The 19,137-nt window shown below is 46.6% G+C and overlaps 1 non-coding gene across 1 annotated transcript; it reads right to left on the reverse strand.

Annotated features, from left to right (window-relative positions):
• Positions 1 to 599: 599 nt before the first annotated feature.
• LOC114806960 lies at positions 600 to 737 on the reverse strand. The gene has a single exon (XR_003755013.1). It is a non-coding gene; the product is annotated as a small nucleolar RNA SNORA7 (small nucleolar RNA).
• Positions 738 to 19,137: the final 18,400 nt, after the last annotated feature.

Here is a 19,137-nt window from a genome sequence, read left to right on the forward strand (position 1 = left end):
AGTAAAACCAAACAAACACACACAAACACATAGCAATATCCCCAACCAGAGCAAACAGTTGTCCCCTTTCACTAAGGGCAGGAGGAAGGGGCGTTTTAAAGCTCCAGGGTTTCCCTGATATTGACCTGGTATGACTGGACACAAAAAAGCCATTTGAGAGAGAAACAGTAAAATAGCCAACTGCCCCTGGAGCATGGGATTCACACTTTTCTGCAACTCTGGTAAGCAACTGAGCAGGTTAAGGGTCTCCCCTTTTAATGAGGTCTTGAACACAGCACTCTGGAGTGGGTATTTAGATGTTTTTTTGCTGAGAAACCCAAGTCCACTGTAATCTGGGCATCACGTCAACTGTGCAACCCTGTTGCGGGCTGCTTGCCTTGTCTTATGCCGTAGAGTCATTTCCTACCCATAACGACACCATGGACACATCTCTCCCAGAACGCCCCACCTCCACCTGCAATCGTTCCATCATGGATCCATAGAGTTCTCCTGGTAAAAATCCAGAAGTGGTTTACCACTGCTGCCTTCCGCGCAGTAAACTCGGATCTCTGCCCTCGACTCTCTCCCGTGCCGCTGCTGCCCAGCATGGATGAATTTTGGCTTGTAGCAGATGGCCTTCCACTCACTAACCACTGGCCAAGTTAGGAATGGAATGGTTAGGCCTCTGGTTGACTCTCCCTCCCATAGCCGAGACTGGTAGAGTACTGAAAACTCTCCAGGTGCAACCCTGAGAGGAGTGCGGGCTGCTGGAACTCTGAAAATCCTTCCGGGCAATGCCACAGGCCGCTCTCTGCTTGCTACGTTGTATCTGTTCCTCTGATGCCCTCCAAGAGGGGTTGAAGGGGAGGTTCACCATGAGGGGAGGGAAGGGAAGGTTCACGGAAAGTCACTTGTCTCACTGCGGAAAAGGTCGGGGCCCGAGCAGCGCACCCGGCCTGGGCCTGCCTAGATGGACAGACTGGGCCGTGAAGGGAGCAGCAGGGCTTCATTCAGGGGTGGACACTGAAAGGAGGTTTACTGTGCCTGTGGGAGCAACCTGTCTGATTCAAGACAACCGTGCAGCCTAGTGGATAGAGCACGAGTCTGTGAATCTGAAAGACCTGGGTTCTAATCCTGACTCTGCCACTTGTCCGCTGTGTGACCTGGTGCTAGTCGCTTCACTTTTCTGTCTCAGTTACCTCATCTGTAAAACAGGGATGAAACCGTGAGCCCCATGTGGGACATGGAATCTGTTCATTCATTCAATTCATCCAATCATATATATTGAGTGCTTACTGTGTGCAGAGCACTGTACTAAGTGCTTAGATTGTACAATTCGAATCTGTCCAACCTGATTACTTATCTATCCCATTGCTTAGAACAATGTTTGCCACATAGTAAGCGCTTAACAAATTCCACTGGGGAAAAAAAAAGGATAAATATTCTCAAAGGGGGTTCCCACCCACTTCGAGTTTTACAGGCCACCTCTCTCCTCCCTCTTCCTCAAAATATCTGAAAGCACATCTTCCAGAGTCATCTCTCCAGTCCAGTTTAACAAGAACCCATCTCTGAGATCTTTACCCCGCTCAGCCTTCTTGGACGCCTAAAGAAGCACCACTCCCTTTAGCCCAACTGATCAGTTTGGCTATGCAGTTCTCAGGATTCACCTCCCCCTATTTTCAGCCACTTAGGTCATGAGCCTATCTCAGGTCCTTGCCCAGCTCAGACTCCCCGGAGGCAGCTTAAGAAACACCCTTTAGCCCACCTGACCTGTTTAGCTTTGAGTTTCTAAGGATCCCTCTCTAATGTCTCCAATCACGAGCCAACCACCCTAGTGGAGTTGGGGCTTTTAACTGGTCAGGCACTAGATGACAAGTTCAAAATCAAACCACCACTGTATAGAGCAGAGAGCTCTATTCAATTTTTAGTCTACTTGAAGGGATAAATGCATACAGACACGTACACACCAATACACCTCCAACTGTTTGCCCCAAGTTCGTGCATATGGTCCCAGGCCGGAGGAGCCTGGTTGGCTCGTAGCGGCCATGCTGGTTCGTGATGGCATGGACTCCCGGTGTGAGTCTTACCTGTTGTTTGGCAGCTGTGAGTGGCGGCACAGACTTTCAACATGAGTCTTAGGTGTTTAGGCCACGGTCCTGCCATCTCGTGATAGTGATTATGAGCAGCCACACAGATTCCCTCTTCCCCTCCCCATTCCCCCTACTCCCTCCCTCTGTTCTACGCCCTTCCCCTCTCCACAGCACTTGTGTATATTTGTATATATTATTTATTACTCTATTTTATTAATGATGTGTATATATCTATGATTCTATCTATTTTGATGCTATTGATGCCTGACTACTTGTTTTGTTGCCTGTCTCCCCCTTTTGTTCCACTGCGAGCCCGTTGTTGGGTAGGGATTGTCTCTATCTGTTCCGAATTGTACATTCCAAGCGCTTAGTACAGTGCTCTGCACACAGTAAGCGCTCAATAAATACAAATGAATGAATGAAAGATTCCCAGCATGAGTGTTACCTGCTTCATATGATGATGTTGGTATTTTTTTAAGTGCTTACTATGAGCAGAGCACTGTTCTAAGTGCTGGGGTAGATACAGGATAATCAGGTTGTCCCATGTGAGGCTCACAGTTAATCCCCATTTTACAGATGAGGGAATTGAGGCCCAGAGAAGTGAAGTGACTTGCCCACAGTCACACAGCTGACAAGTGGCAGAGCTGGGATTCGAACCCATGACCTCTGACTCCCAAGCCCGGGCTCTTTCCACTGAGCCACACTGCTTCATATAATAATGATGGTATTTGTTAAGTGCTTACTATGTGCCAGTCATTGTACTAAGTGCTGGAGTAGATACAAGCCAATCGGGTTGGACACATTTCCTGTCCCACATAAGGCTCACAATCTCACACAGCAGGTAAGTGGCAGAGTCGGGATTAGAACTCAAGACCTTCTGACCTCCAAGCCCATGCTCTATCCACTACATCATGCTGCTTCTCAGCATTCATTTGTGTTTCCGGCCCAGCCTGTCTCCTGCCCTTCACCAAGGTGTGAAATACCTTTATGTTAACTTTTGGACGTATTGGCCAAAGGTCCTTGGGCCAAAGTCTGGCTGCCTTAAAATTGGTCAGAAGGGGTCCTTCCCAGCAACTGAAAGAACTCTCAGAATCCCTCAGCCCAGGCCCGCATGCTATGAATAAAAATAATAATAATAATGGTATTTGTTAAGCTCTTATTATATGGCAAGCACTGTTCTAAGCACTAGGGTAGATACAAGGTAATCAAGTTAACCCATATGGGGCTCACTGTCTTAATCCCCATTTTACAGATGAGGGAACTGAGGCATAGAGAAGTTAAGTGATTTGCCCAAGGTCACACAGCGGACAAGTGTCGGAGCGGGATTAGAACCCACGACCTCTGACTCCCATGCCCACATTCTTTCCACTAAGCCATGCTGCTTCATGCTGCTTTGAGATGTACATAATCAGAATAATGGTATTTGCTAAGTGCTTAATATGTGCCAAACACTATTCTAAACACTGGAGGAGATATAAGATTATATGATCAGGCACAGTCCCTGCCCAACATGGGGCTCAGAATCTAAATGATTCTGACACTTTGACACTGTCGACAATCCCCTTCTCCACACCTTATCTCACCTTGGTTTCATGGACTCCGTCCTCTCCTGGTTCTCCTCTTATCTCTCTGGCTGGTCATTCTTGGTCTCCTTTGCAGGCTCCTCCTCCCGCTCCCATCCCCTAACTGTGGGGGTTCCTCAAGGGTCAGTTCTTGGCCCTCTTCTCTTCTCCATCTACACTCACTCCCTTGGTGAACTCATTCGCTCCCTCGGCTTCAACTATCATCTCTATGCAGATGACACACAAATCTACATCTCCTCCCCTGTCCTCTCCCCCTCCCTTCAGGCTCGTATCTCCTCCTGCCTCCGGGACGTCTCTACCTGGATGTCTGCCCGCCACCTAAAACTCAACATGTAGAAAACTGAGCTCCTTATCTTCCCTCCCAAGCCCTGTCCTCTTCCTGACTTCCCTGTCACCGTGGATGGTATAACCATCCTTCCCATCTCTCAAGCCCACAACCTTGGTGTCATCCTTGACTCAGCTCTCATTCACCCCACACATCCAATTCGTCACCAATTCCTGCTGGTCTCACCTTTACAATATCGCCAAGATCCGCCCTTTCCTCTCCATCCAAATGGCTATCGTACTGGTACAAACTCTCATAATATCCCGGCTGGATTATTGTGTCAGCCTTCTTTCTGATCTCCCTTCCTCCTGTCTCTCCCAACTCCAGTCGATTCTTCATTCCACTGCCCGGATCATCTTGGTGCAGAAAGGCTCTGGGCATGCCAATCCCCTCCTTAAAAACCTCCAGTGGTTGCCCATCAACCTCCGCACGAAACAAAAACTTCTCACTCTGGGCTTCGAGGCTCTCCATCACTTTGCCCCCTCCTACCTCTCCTCCCTTCTCTCTTTCTATTGCCCATCCCGCATGCTCCGCTCCTCTGCCACTCACCTCACCATCCCCCATTCATGCCTATCCTGCCATCGACCCCCGGCCCATGTCCTACCGCTGTCCTGGAATGCCCTCCCTCCTCACCTCCACCAAACTAACTCTCTTCCCCTCTTCAAAGCACTACTGAGAGCTCACCTCCTCCAAGACACCTTCCCAGACTGAGCTTCCCCTTTTCCCTCTGCTCCCTCTCTGCTCCCCCTCCACCTTCTGCTCCCTTACCTTTCCCCCCTTCACCTCCCCTCAGCTAAGCCCCCTTTTCCTCTGCTCCTCCCCCCTCCATTCCCCTCCCCTCAGCACTGTGCTCATTTGTATATATTTTTATTACCCTATCTATTTTTTTAATGAGGTGTACATCCTCTTGATTCTGTTTATCATGATTATGTTGTCTTGTTTTTGTCCGTCTGTCTCCCCCGATTAGACTGTAAGCCCATCATTGGGTACGGATTGTCTCTATCTGCTGCCGAATTGTACATTCCAATCACTTAGTACAGTGCTCTGCACATAGTAAGCGCTCAATAAATGCTATTGAATAAATGCGAGGGAGAATGGGCATTGGACCCACATTTTACAGATGAAGAAACTGAGGTACAGAGAAGTGAAATGACCTGCCCAAGGTCACACAACAGGCAAGTGGCAAAGACAGGATTAGAACCCAGGTCATCTGACTCCCAGGCCCATGCCCTTTCCACTGGGTAATAAAAAGGTGTAAAAAGCATGAAAATATGTGGTACGGGAGATGGGGAATGCATGAGGGTGTAGGGGGAACAAATATAATAAAGTGGCAGTTGTGGGGCTATAACCAAAATGAAAGATTTTGGTTGTCGTTCCAGGAATAATTATTATTCAGCTATGTTGTGTTTTTTTTCCAGTAGTGTGTTTGTATTATTTATCTTTTCTATTTCAATTTGTTTGGCTTTATGTCCTTTGGAAAGTGGCATCTTATTTTTCCATTTCCATAATTTTGATGTAGCCCCCTTGCTGTCCAAGTGCCCACCTGGAAATTGTATGTGTTCAGCTTTTTTGTGCTTTTTGGTGTTCTGAAATTGTAAATCTGTTCCAACAGAGATGAACCTATCTTAGCCAATTTATACTTCATTTGCATTGCTCATGTGAGATCTGTCCAGAGCCAGAGGAGATTTAAGGTCACCGTGTTCTTTGAAGATTGAACTTCTACAGCCTGAGAAAGATTTGGGGAAAATACTTTGATGTACCAGACTTACAATGTTAGATGAACAACCAAACCTTTCATACCTTGGACATTTCCAAATGATCCAATCGATGTTGCTCCCTGGGCAGATAGAGTAATAAAATTTTGACATGTTGTTATTATATTTTATCATTGTTATGGTACTGGTTAAATGTTTACTATGTGCCCAGCACTTTACTAAGTGGTCGATACAAGATAATCAGTCTGGACACTGTCCCTATCCCACCCAGATGTGGGAACTGAGGTGCAGGAAAGGACCCAATGTCACACAGCGGAGATGCGGCAGAACTGGAATTAGAACCCAGGTCCTCTGACTTCTACGCCTACACTCTTTCCTCTTTCCACTGCTTCACCCTTCCTGTAGTTATGTCAGCCCTTTCCCCTGGCTAGAGACCTCAATGTGATTTCCTCTTTTTCAATTCAGCGAAAGCTAGTCTGGAAACGGGAAGCATCTCCCACCTTTCCAAGGGCTTCCCTCACTGGAACGTTGCCATCAGGAGTCAGGATTTTAGTGAAGATTTTCTCCTTTTGACACCAACAATCAATACGAACGTTGACGAAGCGCTTAGAGGGTGCGAAACACTTTCTGTAATAAGTGCTGGAAGGATACAGTTCATGGGTAATGAGCACATCGATCGATCAATCAATACAGTTATTGAGGGCTTAGTGTGTGCACAGAACAAGCTCCCAACTATAAGAACTTGGGAGAAGCATGGTAGTAACTAGGCATGATGCCTGCATACCCAAGGAGCTTATGATCACCTGGGCCTAGAGAGCACTGTATTATACTCTTGGAGGAGTACAATCTAATGGGGGAAACAGACACTAAAATAAATTCAAGGTAGGAGGAAGCAATAGTGTATAAGGATATGAACATAAATGCAGTGGGTAAGCGTGAAATGGGTCCAAATCCTTAGATGAAGTGGCAGGACAGGGGGGAAAGAGGGTGGGGAGATGAGAGATTGATCAGGGAAGGTCTCCTGGAGGGGATGGGATTTCAGAAGGACCTTACAGATGGGCAGAGCCGTGGTCTGCTGGTTAGAACTGTATCCTCTAACTTCCAAGCCTGGGCTCTTTCCACTAAGCCGTGAAGAGACCATGGGGCCAGATGGTGGGGAGCCTTGAAGCTGATCGTGAGGTATTTTTTCTCAACGCAGAGAGACAAGGGAAACAAGAAGAAGGGTTTTCCAGAGCAGTAGAGGGATTTGTGCTGAGCGACTCTTTAAGAATAAGATGATGATGATGATGATGATGATGATAATACCTGTATTTGATTCCCAAATCTGCCACCACCCTGCTAGGTAAGCTTGGGCCAGACAACATAACTGCTCTGAGACTCACTTTACTCATATGGAAAATGGGAGTGGGCTGCCTGCCCTCCCCTTCCACATACTGTGAGCCCCATGTGGGACGGGGACTGTGTCCGACCCTTCTTTACTCCCGAATTAAGCCCACTGTTAATCATAGTTCCAAAGTGCTTACTAGGTGCCAAACACTTTGCTAGGCACTGGGGTAGAAACAGATACATCCTTTGCCATAGAGTACATGCTTACCAAATGCCATCTATGGTATTATTGGCAAGCTTCGCCTTTATTTTGAATCTTTAATCTGGAAAAAAAGAAAACACAAATTGTGAGTTCAGGAACTAACTTTGAAAGGCTCCTCTGACTGGCAGGATTGATTTGGAGTCTGGATCTGGCCCACAGTAGAACAATGACATTCCTGTTGTGCAGTTATTGTTGCCACTGTGACGGTGGGAAGTTGCAAAGCCTTGCTTCCACATGTAGGCATCGAGCAGCCATATGCATCAAGAAACTGGAACAACACGGACAGTAATGAAGATGGATAACATGATTCTAGGTGTCAGCAATGCTGATTTTCAAAGGAGAATGAGAAGGTGGCTCACCTGATCAAACTTTAAGGCATACGGCTTAAAAATCTCTCAGTAATTCTGTATACGATCATAAAAGTCACGGCGGGAAAGAATAATAGTTCTTGAAGTTAAAAGCTTTGTGAAGAATTTGCTTTGTAAGAAGTGACTCATTTATTCCTGCTAATTAACTGAGGATTTAATGCTTGTGTGCTGGGCCACTGCCATTTAGATTATTTGTGAGGTCTGTGAAACAGCAGTTTGTTGCTTCCCTCACTTTTCCCATTACCTGTGCTACAAAGTTGTGTGTTGTTGGCTGGGCTGGGATTTGTTCTGATGCCACGGTGTGGTTTGGGTAGTGCCCCTTACCAATTTACCCTCCATCTGCCCCTCTGAACCTCTCCACCTTCCCCTCATGAAATCACTCACTCCTACTCCTTCCGCTTCCCTCACTGCTACCTTTGATCTCTCGCTATCCATGGGTTCCTTCTCCTCTCCCTTCAAACAATCGCAAGACTTCCCCCATCTTAAAGAAACAAATCAAAACAAAACCCTCCCAATCTCCTCATCCTCTCCAGCTCCCAGTCCTCCCCAGATTCCAGAAACAGGCCGGATCCTCCCGTCACATTCCATTTTCTCGGCACCAACTCTCTTCTCGACCCTCAGCAGGCTGGCTTTTGACTTATGGGTGTGAAGGAAATCTTCCAATTTGGGCTCATTACAGGTCTGTAAAGTGACCAGGTGAGCTTCAGTCAGGAAAATCAGAGCCTTCAGATACCCGGCAGGCCACTCTTCAGCAAAGTCAGTCTCCTGTTCTCTAATTCCATAAAGCTTTGCTAGGCAGGACCCATGCCGAGAGTCAGCTGCTGTCGGCCAACTGGATAGTGGTTGGATGGAGAAGTGGAAAGGAGCAACGGAAAGGAGGGAGTCAGAGAAAATACTTGAGCGTCCCGGCAGGGAGCGGCCCTAGCCGAGACAGATTGCCCGCCGACGTCTGGGGAAGGTTGGGAAGCAGTGTGGCCTGGTGGAAAGAGCTCGGGCCTGGGATTCAGAGGCCCTGGGTTCTAATCCCGACTCCATCACTTGCCTGCCGTGTGACCTTGGGCAAGTCACTTCATTTCCCTGGGCCTCAGTTTCCTCATCTGTAAAATGGGGTTTCGGTCCTCCTCCCTCCTCCTTAGACTGTGAGGTCCTTATGGGACAGGGACCGTGTCCAACCTGATGATGTGGTATCTCCCCCAGCCCATAGCACAGCCCTAGGCAGTTAGTGCACGCTTAATACCACAATTATTGTTATCGTCATTGTCACTGCTACGAGTGGCTGCTCTGAGACACAAACCACAGCCATGTCACCACAACCAGGGACCTTTGTGTTTGTGCAGTGTGGTTGGGACTCTCGGGCCTTTTACACACAACTCCATCAGTGAACTTCACTGTCAGGGACATCATCGGGAAGGGCAGACACAAGCACACACACACACACACACAAGTATATGAAGGGCCACTCCCCGTCATCCCCCCGCTCACACATTCATAACCTAAATTGGAGACCCATTCCCCGAGAAGACCCGAATCTCAAACATCTATGCACCTGTCTTTAGTCTACTAGGATGCTGAATCCTGCCATTCACTTCATCTTCTGTTAAGAGAGCACACACAGTTGGGAGACTAAGGCTGTCTGAAGTGTCGCTAGGGGCTGGATCTCAGACTCGAGCTGGACAAGTAAGGAGGAAGAGATTTCTAGATGGTTGGCCAAGTGTCACCCAATTGCTTATCTGAAGAAAGATAGGGGTAGATTGGCAAGTTAATCGCTCATACACAGATTGGCTAATAGGTCTGAAGATACAAAATGGCATTACCAATAATTTGTGAAGCACTTCCTATGTACTGTACCATCCACTGGGGGAGATATGTGAAATGTGATAATTGGGCCAGTCCCTTTGCCGACATGGGGCTCATGGTCTGAGAGAGAGCAAAAAGATGGGTTTTATCCCCATTTTACAGATGAAAAAAAACAAGGCCCAGAGAAGTGAGGTGTCCTACCCTTGGTCACACACAGCAGGCGAGTGGGAGAGTTAGTATTCGAACCCAGAGAAGAAGTCTGGCTTCTGGAAGGAGCGTGGGTCTGGGAATCAGAGGACTTGGAATTTAATCCCGGCTCCACCACTTGGCTGCTATGAGAACTTGGACAAGTCACTTCACTTCTCTGTGTCTCAGTTTCCTCATATGTACAATGGGGATTAAATCCTCCCTCCTGCTTAGACTGTGAGCCCTATGCGGGACAAGAACTGTGTCCAACCTGGTCGATTTATATCTGCCCCAGCACTTAGTATAATGTCTGGCACACAGTGAGGGCTTAACAAATTCTACAATTGTTGTTATTATTATTATCATTATTGTTGTTATTATTATACCACATAGTAAGTCCTTAACAAATATTTCAATGATAAATAGTAATAATAATAGTAGGCCTTAATTCTTTCCATTAAGCCATGCTGCACGAGGCTTGTCACCAACGAGAATTGTGGCCATCTCCCTCCCATTCCCAAGGATTAAGATTCATTTCCCTGCATCCCCAAGCTCTCTTGGGAATGGAGGGGCAGAAAGAAGGAGGCCATCGAGAGCTCAGAAGCAACCCAGAGTAGGGTGAGGTGTTAGCAGCAGTCAAAGAAGAGGAACGGCTGAAGCCCAAGATTCAGAAGCAGGGGACGGATCCGCTAATTCTGCAGTATTGTCCACTCCCAAATGCTTAGTACAAGGTCCTGCCCACAGTAAGCACTCCGTAAATGGAGAAATAGAGAAGCAGTGTGGCTTAGTAGAAAGAGCACAGGCTTGGGAGTCAGAGGATGTGGGTTCTAATCCTGGCTCTGTCACCTATCTGCTGTGACCTTGGGCAAGCCACTTAATTTCTCTGTGCCTCAGTTACCTCATCTGTAAAATGGGGATTAAAAGTGTGAGCCCCATGTGGGACAATCTGACTACTCTGTATCCACCCCAGTGCTTAAAACAGTGCTTGGCACATAGTAAGCCCTTAACAAATACCATTATTATTATTATAAATGCCATTCCTTGATTAATTTATTAAAATCCTATCTCTCCAAGAAGCCTTCCCCAACTGAGCCCTCATTTCCTCTACTCCCTCTCCCTTCTGCATCGCCCATGGACTTGGATTTGCCCCCCTTATTCACGCCACCCCCAGTCCCTCAGCTCTTATGTATATAACCCTACTTATTTATATTAATGTCTCTCTCCCCCTCTAGACTGTAACTCACTGTGGGCGAGGAACATGTCTGCCAATTCTGTTCCACTGTACTCTCCCGAGTGCTCAGTACAGCGCTCTGCGCACAGTAAGAGCTCAATAAATACCATCGATTGGTGGATGTGGGTGAAGGGGGGAGAGAACAACACAGAGAAAGAGAAAAAGACAGAGGAGAGAGGGACAGAGCTAGAGGAAGAGGGCAGAGTGAAACAGGGAAAGGAAAGAGAGAAACTGATAGAGAGAGGCAGATAAAGACAAAGAAACAGGAGAGAAAGAGGAAGAGACTGACAGAGAGGAAGGGAGATGTATTGTACTCTCCCAAATGCTTAGTACAGTGCTTTGCACACAATAAGTGCTCGATAACGTGGCTCAGTGGAAAGAGCATGGGCTTAGGAGTCAGAGGTCATGGGTTCTAATCCCATCTCCTCCACCTGTCAGCTGTGTGACTTTGGGCAAGTCACTTAATTTCTCGGTGCCTCACTTACCTCATCTGTAAAATGGGGATTAAGATTGTGAGCCTTACATGGAACAATCTGATTACCCTGTATCTACCCCAGTGCTTAGAACAGTGCTCAGCATATGTAAGCGCTTAACAAATACCAACATTATTGTTATTATTATAAATACAATTGAATGATTTGAATGAATATGCAGGGCCTGGACTCTCACATTGCTGTGATTTCTCCCTCCTGCCTCCTGCTGGAAAAGCTCTCATTGCCGGTGACTTTGCTGGGAATGCCTTTGCCTAATCAGGACTCCGGGTTTTGTTGTTGTTGTTGTTGTTATTGTTGTTGTTATTGTTGTTTTAAATTGGCATTTGTTAAGCCCTTGTTATGTGCCCAGTACCGTTCTAAGCACTAGAGTAGAATCAAGGTAATCAGGTTCGACACTGTCCACATCCTATGTGGGAGACTGTAAGCCCGTCAAACGGCAGGGACTGTCACTATCTGTTGCCGACTTGTTCATTCCAAGCGCTTAGTACAGTGCTCTGCACATAGTAAGCGCTCAATAAATACTATTGAATGAATGAATGAATGGACTTACATTCTTAATCCTCATTTTACAGATGAGTTAACTGAGGCACAGAGAAGAGGTTTTTTACATGTTTTTTAATGGTATTTTTAAGCGTGTACTATCTTTCATTCATTCATTCATTCAATAGTATTTATTGAGTGCTTACTATGTGCAGAGCACTGTACTAAGCGCTTGGGATGAACAAGTCGGCAACAGAAAGAGACAGTCCCTGCCATTTGACGGGCTTACGGTCTAATCGGGGGAGATGGACAGACAAGAACGATGGCAATAAATAGAGTCGAGGGGAAGAACATCTCTTAAAAACAATGGCAACTAAATAGAATCGAGGCGATGTACAATTCATTAACAAAATAAATAGGGTAATGGAAATATATACAGTTGAGCGGACGAGTACAGTGCTGTGGGGATGGGAAGGGAGAGGGGGAGGAGCAGAGGGAAAAGGGGAAAAAGAGGGTTTAGCTGCGGAGAGGTAAAGGGGGGGGGAGGGAGTAGAGGGAGAAGAGGAGCTCAGTCTGGGAAGGCCTCTTGGAGGAGGTGAGTTTTAAATAGGGTTTTGAAGAGGGGAAGAGAATCAGTTTGGTGGAGGTGAGGAGGGAGGGCGTTCCAGGACCGCGGGAGGACGTGGCCCGGGGGTCGACGGCGGGATAGGCGAGACCGAGGGACGGTGAGGAGGTGGGCGGCAGAGGAGCGGAGCGTGCGGGGTGGGTGGTAGAAAGAGAGAAGGGAGGAGAGGTAGGAAGGGGCAAGGTGATGTAGAGCCTTGAAGCCTAGAGTGAGGAGTTTTTGTTTGGAGCGGACTGCAAGGGACTGCAAGGGACTGTACTAAGGCCTGGGGTAAATGAAAGCTAATCAAGTTGGACACAGTCCACGCCCCATGTGGGCTCACAGTTTTAATCTCCATTTCACAGATGAGGGAATTGAGGCCCAGAGAAGTGAAGTGACTTGCCCAAAGTCACACAACAGACAAATGGCGAAGCCAGGATTAGAATGCAGGTCCTTGGATTCCAAAGCCTGTGCTTTTTCCACTGTGTCATGCTGCTTCTCCTTGCTTGGAGCCTTTCTGATGTAATTATAAATAATAATAACGATGGTATTTGTTAAGCGCTTACTATGTGTCAAGCACTGCTCTAAGCGCTGGGGTAGATACCAGGTAATCAGGTTGTCCCACATGGGGCTCACGGTCTTAATCCCCATTTTCCAAGTGAGGTAACTGAGGCACAGAATAGTTAAGTGACTTGCCCAAGGTCACACAGCAGACAAGTAGCGGAGCCGATATTAGAACCCAAGACCTCTGACTCCCAAGCCCAGGCTCTTTCCACTAGAAAAGCAGGGAATGTGAGGATCGGCAGGGCATAAGGCAGGGAATGTGAGGATCGGTAGGAGCCGGTAGGAAGAGCTGTTTTGGAGCTCAGCCAGCCAATCAATGGTATTTATTGAGCGCTTACTGTGTGCAGAGTACTGTACTGAGCACTTGAGAGAGTACAATACAACAGATTTGGCAGACATGTTCCTGCCCCACAGCGAGTTTGGTGGAATTAATAATAGTGATGATTATAATAATAACAACAGTGATAATAATAATAATATACGTTAAGTGCTTACTACGTGCCAAGCAGTGGGCTAAGCATTAGGGTAGAGATGAGATTATGAGGTCAGACACAGTGCCTGTCCCACAGGTGGCACATAGTCTAAGGGAAGCAGCATACTCAGTGGTTAGAGCACAGAGCTGGGAATCAGAAGGACCTGGGTTTTAATTCCTGTTCTGCCACTTGTCTGCTGTCTGACCTCGATCAAGTTACTTCATTTCTCTGTGCCATGGTTACCTCATCTGGAAAATGAAGATTGAGATTCTGAGCATCATTCACGTCAAGGACTGTGGTCCAACCTGATAAATGTGTATATACTCCTGTGCTTAGTACAGTGCCTGGCACATAGTAAGCGCTTAACAAATATTACAACTATTAATTATTATTATTTATTCATTCATTCAATAGTATTTATTGAGTGCTTACTATGTGCAGAGCACTGTACTAAGCACTTGGAATGTACAAGTCGGCAACAGATAGAGACCGTCCCTACCCTTTGACGGGCTTACAGTCTAATCGGGGGAGACAGACAGACAAGAACAATGGCAATAGATAGAATCAATATTTACAGCTTTTATCCCTGGCTCGGCACGTAGGGAGCATGCTGGGAGCATGTCGGAAGGGTGCGTGGTAATAATGTTGGTATTTGTTAAGCGCTTACTGTGTGCAGAGCACTGTTCTAAGCGTTGGGGTAGATACAAGGTAATCAGGTTGTCCCACATGAGGCTCACAGTTAATCCCCATTTTACAGATGTGGTAACTGAGGCATAGAGAAGTTAAGTGACTTGCCCACAGTCACACAGCTGACAAGTGGCAGAGCCGGGAGTCGAACCCATGACCTCTGACTCCAAAGCCCAGGCTCTTTCCACTGAGCCACGCTGCTAGTGACCATGGTGCTTTCCTCGGCCGCAGTAGTGGTGGTGGAAGAAACATAAGGAATCCCACTAAATGGCTCGTGCCTTGTGACCACTCCGTCAGGCCGAGAGCATCCAGGGCTCCAGGACTGGTATGCTTTCCTCTCACCTCCCATTCAACCCAACTCCATTTCGGGAGACAGCGTGGCCTGGTGGAAAGAGCGTGGGCCTAGGGGTCCGGAGCCCCAGGTTCGAGTCCCCACTCTGCTGCTGGCCTGCTGTGTGACCTTGGGCAAATCACTTAACCTCTCTGAACCTCTGTTTCCTTATCTATAAAAATGGGGCAACCATCCCTGTCTCTCTGAGACTGTGAGCCTTGGGAGGAACAGGGACTGAATTTAACATCGTAATCACAGAATAAATGTCAGAGTAGTATTTCTTTCTGAGTGTTTAGAAACGGACTTTGAGAAGACAAATACATTAGAATTTTCTGCTTAAACCCCACCAGGCTTATTTAAACTCTAAACACCCCTTTTGATATTCCTCTTTGATTTTGTCTTTATGCTTTTAAGGAACACTGTGCAAGTTAGTTAAATTATACATTTTCATCCTTAATGCTCGTTATTGATCTGCAAACATAATACATAATACATGTTTTGTTTTTTTTTTTCAACGAACAGACACAATGCGATTTATGAGATTTGGGATCGGTGAAAGTTTTAAAAATAAATTATTCACTTCATTCCAGCGGATGCCGTTGTATTTCATACCCAGTAAGATCGTGGTGTTCAAGCTAATGGAACGTTAAACATTTCGACAACGGACAAGGGGAAAAAAAAAATCCAAGTTTCTGCCAACCTTTTTATACTGTGACTTCTATCAATGTATGATTTTTCCTGCTTCAAATTTAGTGCTGACTCCACTAGAGCGTAAAATAGATTTGGAGACAATGAAAACTGCACTCCTTTATTTCCCTAAGGTAGTCACTCCATGGTAGGCCCTTCAGCAAAACTAATTTTATGAGGAGACACAAACAACAAAGTTAATCTTCAAATACAACAATTTATTGTTTTTCTACATTCTTTTACTAAGTATTGATTCCCTGTCCCTTATTAGTTATCTTCCAAATGCATCACAATCTATAATCAGTTCTCTCCGACTCGCGGGTCTAAAGCCCTAATCAGAACGGTAAGAACACAAAACGCGCCGTATTCAAATTCATTCTCAGTTCCAATCTCAGGGAGTTGCTAGTGTTTTTGGTAGGAACTGGAGCATGGAGGTGATGTCATCGCTTCACATTAAATCTCTTTATCTGTCCTTCAGTTCTGAAAAGGATGCTGCTGGCAGGGAAATCTAATCCATGCCCGAGAATGCAGTGTTTCATCCCGTCTTCAGGATATCTCTACTCGGACGTCTCACCGATGCCTCAGACTGAACGTGTCTTCCCACCCAAATTCTCTCTTTCACCACCCACTTGCCCATCGCTACAGTTGGCAGAGCTCTGCGCTAAGCACTGGGAAAGAGTACACATAAGAGAAGTGGATCCAGCCCCTGTAATCCAACCAGCAATCAATTGATGGTATTTATTGGGCACTCATTGTGTGGAGAGCACTGTCCTAAGCCCTCAAGGGGCTCACAATCAATGAATATCTCCCGCACATCAGGAGTAATAAAGCGGTAGAACACTAAAACTGCATAAAAGATAATGCCGAATATACAATCTACACAAAGTAAAAATAATAATAATAATACTGTTGGTATTTGTTAAGCACTTACTATGTGCAGAGCACTGTTCTAAGCGCTGGGGCAGATACATGGTTATCAGGTTGTCCCATGTGAGACTCACAGTTAATCCCCATTTTACAGATGAGGTAACTGAGGCACAGAGAAGTTAAGTGACTTGCCTACAGTCACATAGCTGACAAGTGGCAGATCAGGGATTCTAACCCATGACCTCTGACTCCCAAGCCCGGGCTCTTTCCACTGAGCCATGCTGCAAAAATCAGTAGGGTGCTGTAGCTAGAGGAGCAGAATTTCAGGCTCCTCGTGTTTTGGGGTCCAAGGCACACCAGTAATAATAATAATGATGGTATTTGTTAAGCGCTTAATATGTGCCAAGCACTGCTCTAAGCACTGGGGTAGATACAAGGTAATCAGGTTGTTCCACGTGGAGCTCACAGTCTTAATCCCCATTCTACCGAGGAGGGAACAGAGGCACAGAGAAGTTGTGACTTGCCCAAGGTCACACAGCAGACAAGTGAGGGGGTAGGGATTAGAACCGATTACCTCTGACTCCCAAGCCCGTGCTCTTTCCACTAAGCCACGCTGCTACTCCGCAGTAGCACACCAATGGCTACTCCAGCCACTAGCCTTCTTGGGGTTTTTTGGAGGCCTCATGCTGCAGCTGCTTTTCTCTTTCCCACACTGTAGACAACAGCACCATCTTCCCTGTCTCGCAAGTCTGCAACCTTGACATTATCCTCTACTCCCTCTCCTTCATCCCACATATTCAGTCAGTCACCAAATCCTGTCGATTCTACCTTCACATCTCTAGAAAAACCCTTTCCTCTCCAAACTGATACCATGATGATCCAAGTGCTTATCCTATCGTGTCTTGATTACTGCCTCAGCTTCCTCACTGACCTCTCTGCCTCCTGTCTCTCTCCCCTTTGCAGTCCAAATTTCATGGCTACCCAAATCATTCTTTTCTAAAAATCGTTCTACGCTCACCTCCCTGTTCCTCAAAAACTTCCAATGACTGCCCATCTGTCACCGCATCAAATGGAAACTCTTCACCAGGGGCTTATGGCACTCAATCAGCTCTCTCCCACTACATAGCCTTACTTTTCTCCAACCCTCACCCAGCCTGCACCTTCCGCTCTTCTGAACCCAACCTACTCACTGTATCTCACTCTCGTCTCTCCTGCTGCCGACCCCTGGCCCACACCCTCCCTCCTGCCTGGCATTCCCTCCTCCTTCACCGCTCTCCCCATCTTCAAAGCCCTACTAAATTAATATCTCCTCCAAGAAGATTTCCCCTACTAACTTCTCACTTTCCTACTTTATCCTCCCTCCTCTTCCTGTACCCTGTGCACTTGGGCCCAGGCCTCCTAACCACTCTGGAACTCACCACACCCTCACCTCCAAACCACTTATGTACATTTATTTACGCTATATTATTTCCCTTAGCTGTATTTTAGGCTATAAGCTCCTACGGATCAGTGAACGAATCTACCAGTTGTATTGTACTCTCCCAAGCACTGAATATAGTGTTCTGCATGCAGAAAGTGCTCAATAAATGCCACTGATTGAAGGACTGATTGCCTGAAAATTTTGGTGGACACCAACAATCTTTTCTGCATTGTCAGCCCATCGATGCATTTGTAGTGATGTAGGCAATCCTACAGGTTTAAAGACATTCAGCATGGCATAAAGATGAATGTCCCATCATCTCCAAGCTCTGACAGTCTCCCTAAAGCCATGCTGGCCTTCCTGAGTCTCTTTTCCACTTCATTGTCTATTGTGCATCGTGGTAACCGCCGCCTTCCCTTTCGCCACCATGGGGCCATGCTCCCAGCATGCTTTGTGTGTGCAGGACTGGGGATTAAAAACTACTCCCACATGCCCTTAGACTCCTCGGTCTCGGCAGAGAAAAGCACCGTGTCTGAGGGCTCGGCAGTGAGGAACAGCATGTAAGCTGGTGTTAGAGGAGCCAAGTGTTGGTCTGGGTTGTAGCGAGGTAATAGGGGAAGGGGAGAGGTGAAGAAATGCTTTAAAGAAGTAACATGGCCTAGAAGAAAGAGCAGGTGGGCCTGGGAGTCAGAGGAGCTGGGTTCTAAACCCAGCTTTTCCATTTGCCTGCTGCGTGACCTGGGACAAGTCATTTTACCTGTCTGGCCTCAGTTTCGTCATCTGTAAAATGGGGAGTCAATGCCTGTTCTCCCTCTTACATAGAGTGTGAGCCCCAGGTGGGACTGGAACAGTGTCCAACCTAATGATCTTATATCTGCCTCAGAGCTTAGAACAGTGCTTGACACATAGTGAGTACTTCACAAATATCATCATTATTATTATTATTGTATAATAATAAAGCCAGTGGTAAGGAACTTCTGCTCGGTACAGGGATATATGAGCGACCATTAGAGATTTTAATGAGTAGGGAGATATGTGTGGAATGTCTTGTTTAGGAAAATGATACAGATGGCAGAACGAAGTATGGAACGGAGAGAGGAGAGGCCCTTCACTTTCTGAGTCTAAGAATAGATTGAACAGGACAGTATTTAGCACCAACCCTGTTTTACTCTGAGGAAAAAAGTCATCTTCAATTCTGCCTCTGGCGATCCTGCTTGTTCTTAGCTGTTGATCATATCAGTAAATCATTTCTTTAATGGTATTTACTAAGCGCTTACTTTGTGCCAGGCAGATACAAGATAGATACAAGATAATCAGGTTGGAAACGATCCATGTCCCACATGGGGCTCACAGTCTTAATCCCCATTTGACAGATGCAGTAACTGAGGCCCCGAGAAGTGAAGTGTCTGGCCCCACATCACAAGGCAGACAAGTGGTGGAGCAGGGATTAGAACCCAGAACATCATGACTACCAGGCCCGGGCTCTATCCATTATCCATGAAGTGAGCACCGATTATTTGAGAGAGTCATGGAAACAGCCCCAACAGAGGAATAATTGAATTAGCAAACAGCAATCCCCCTCCTTGAAGAGTGTTTAATCTGGGGGGAAGGGAGGTGGGGTTATGGTATTTAAGCAGTTGTTAGGAACCAAGCACTCTTGTAAGTCCC

Source organism: Ornithorhynchus anatinus, chromosome X1 (assembly GCF_004115215.2).
Source record: "Ornithorhynchus anatinus isolate Pmale09 chromosome X1, mOrnAna1.pri.v4, whole genome shotgun sequence".
Classification (NCBI taxonomy): Eukaryota; Metazoa; Chordata; class Mammalia; order Monotremata; family Ornithorhynchidae; genus Ornithorhynchus; species Ornithorhynchus anatinus.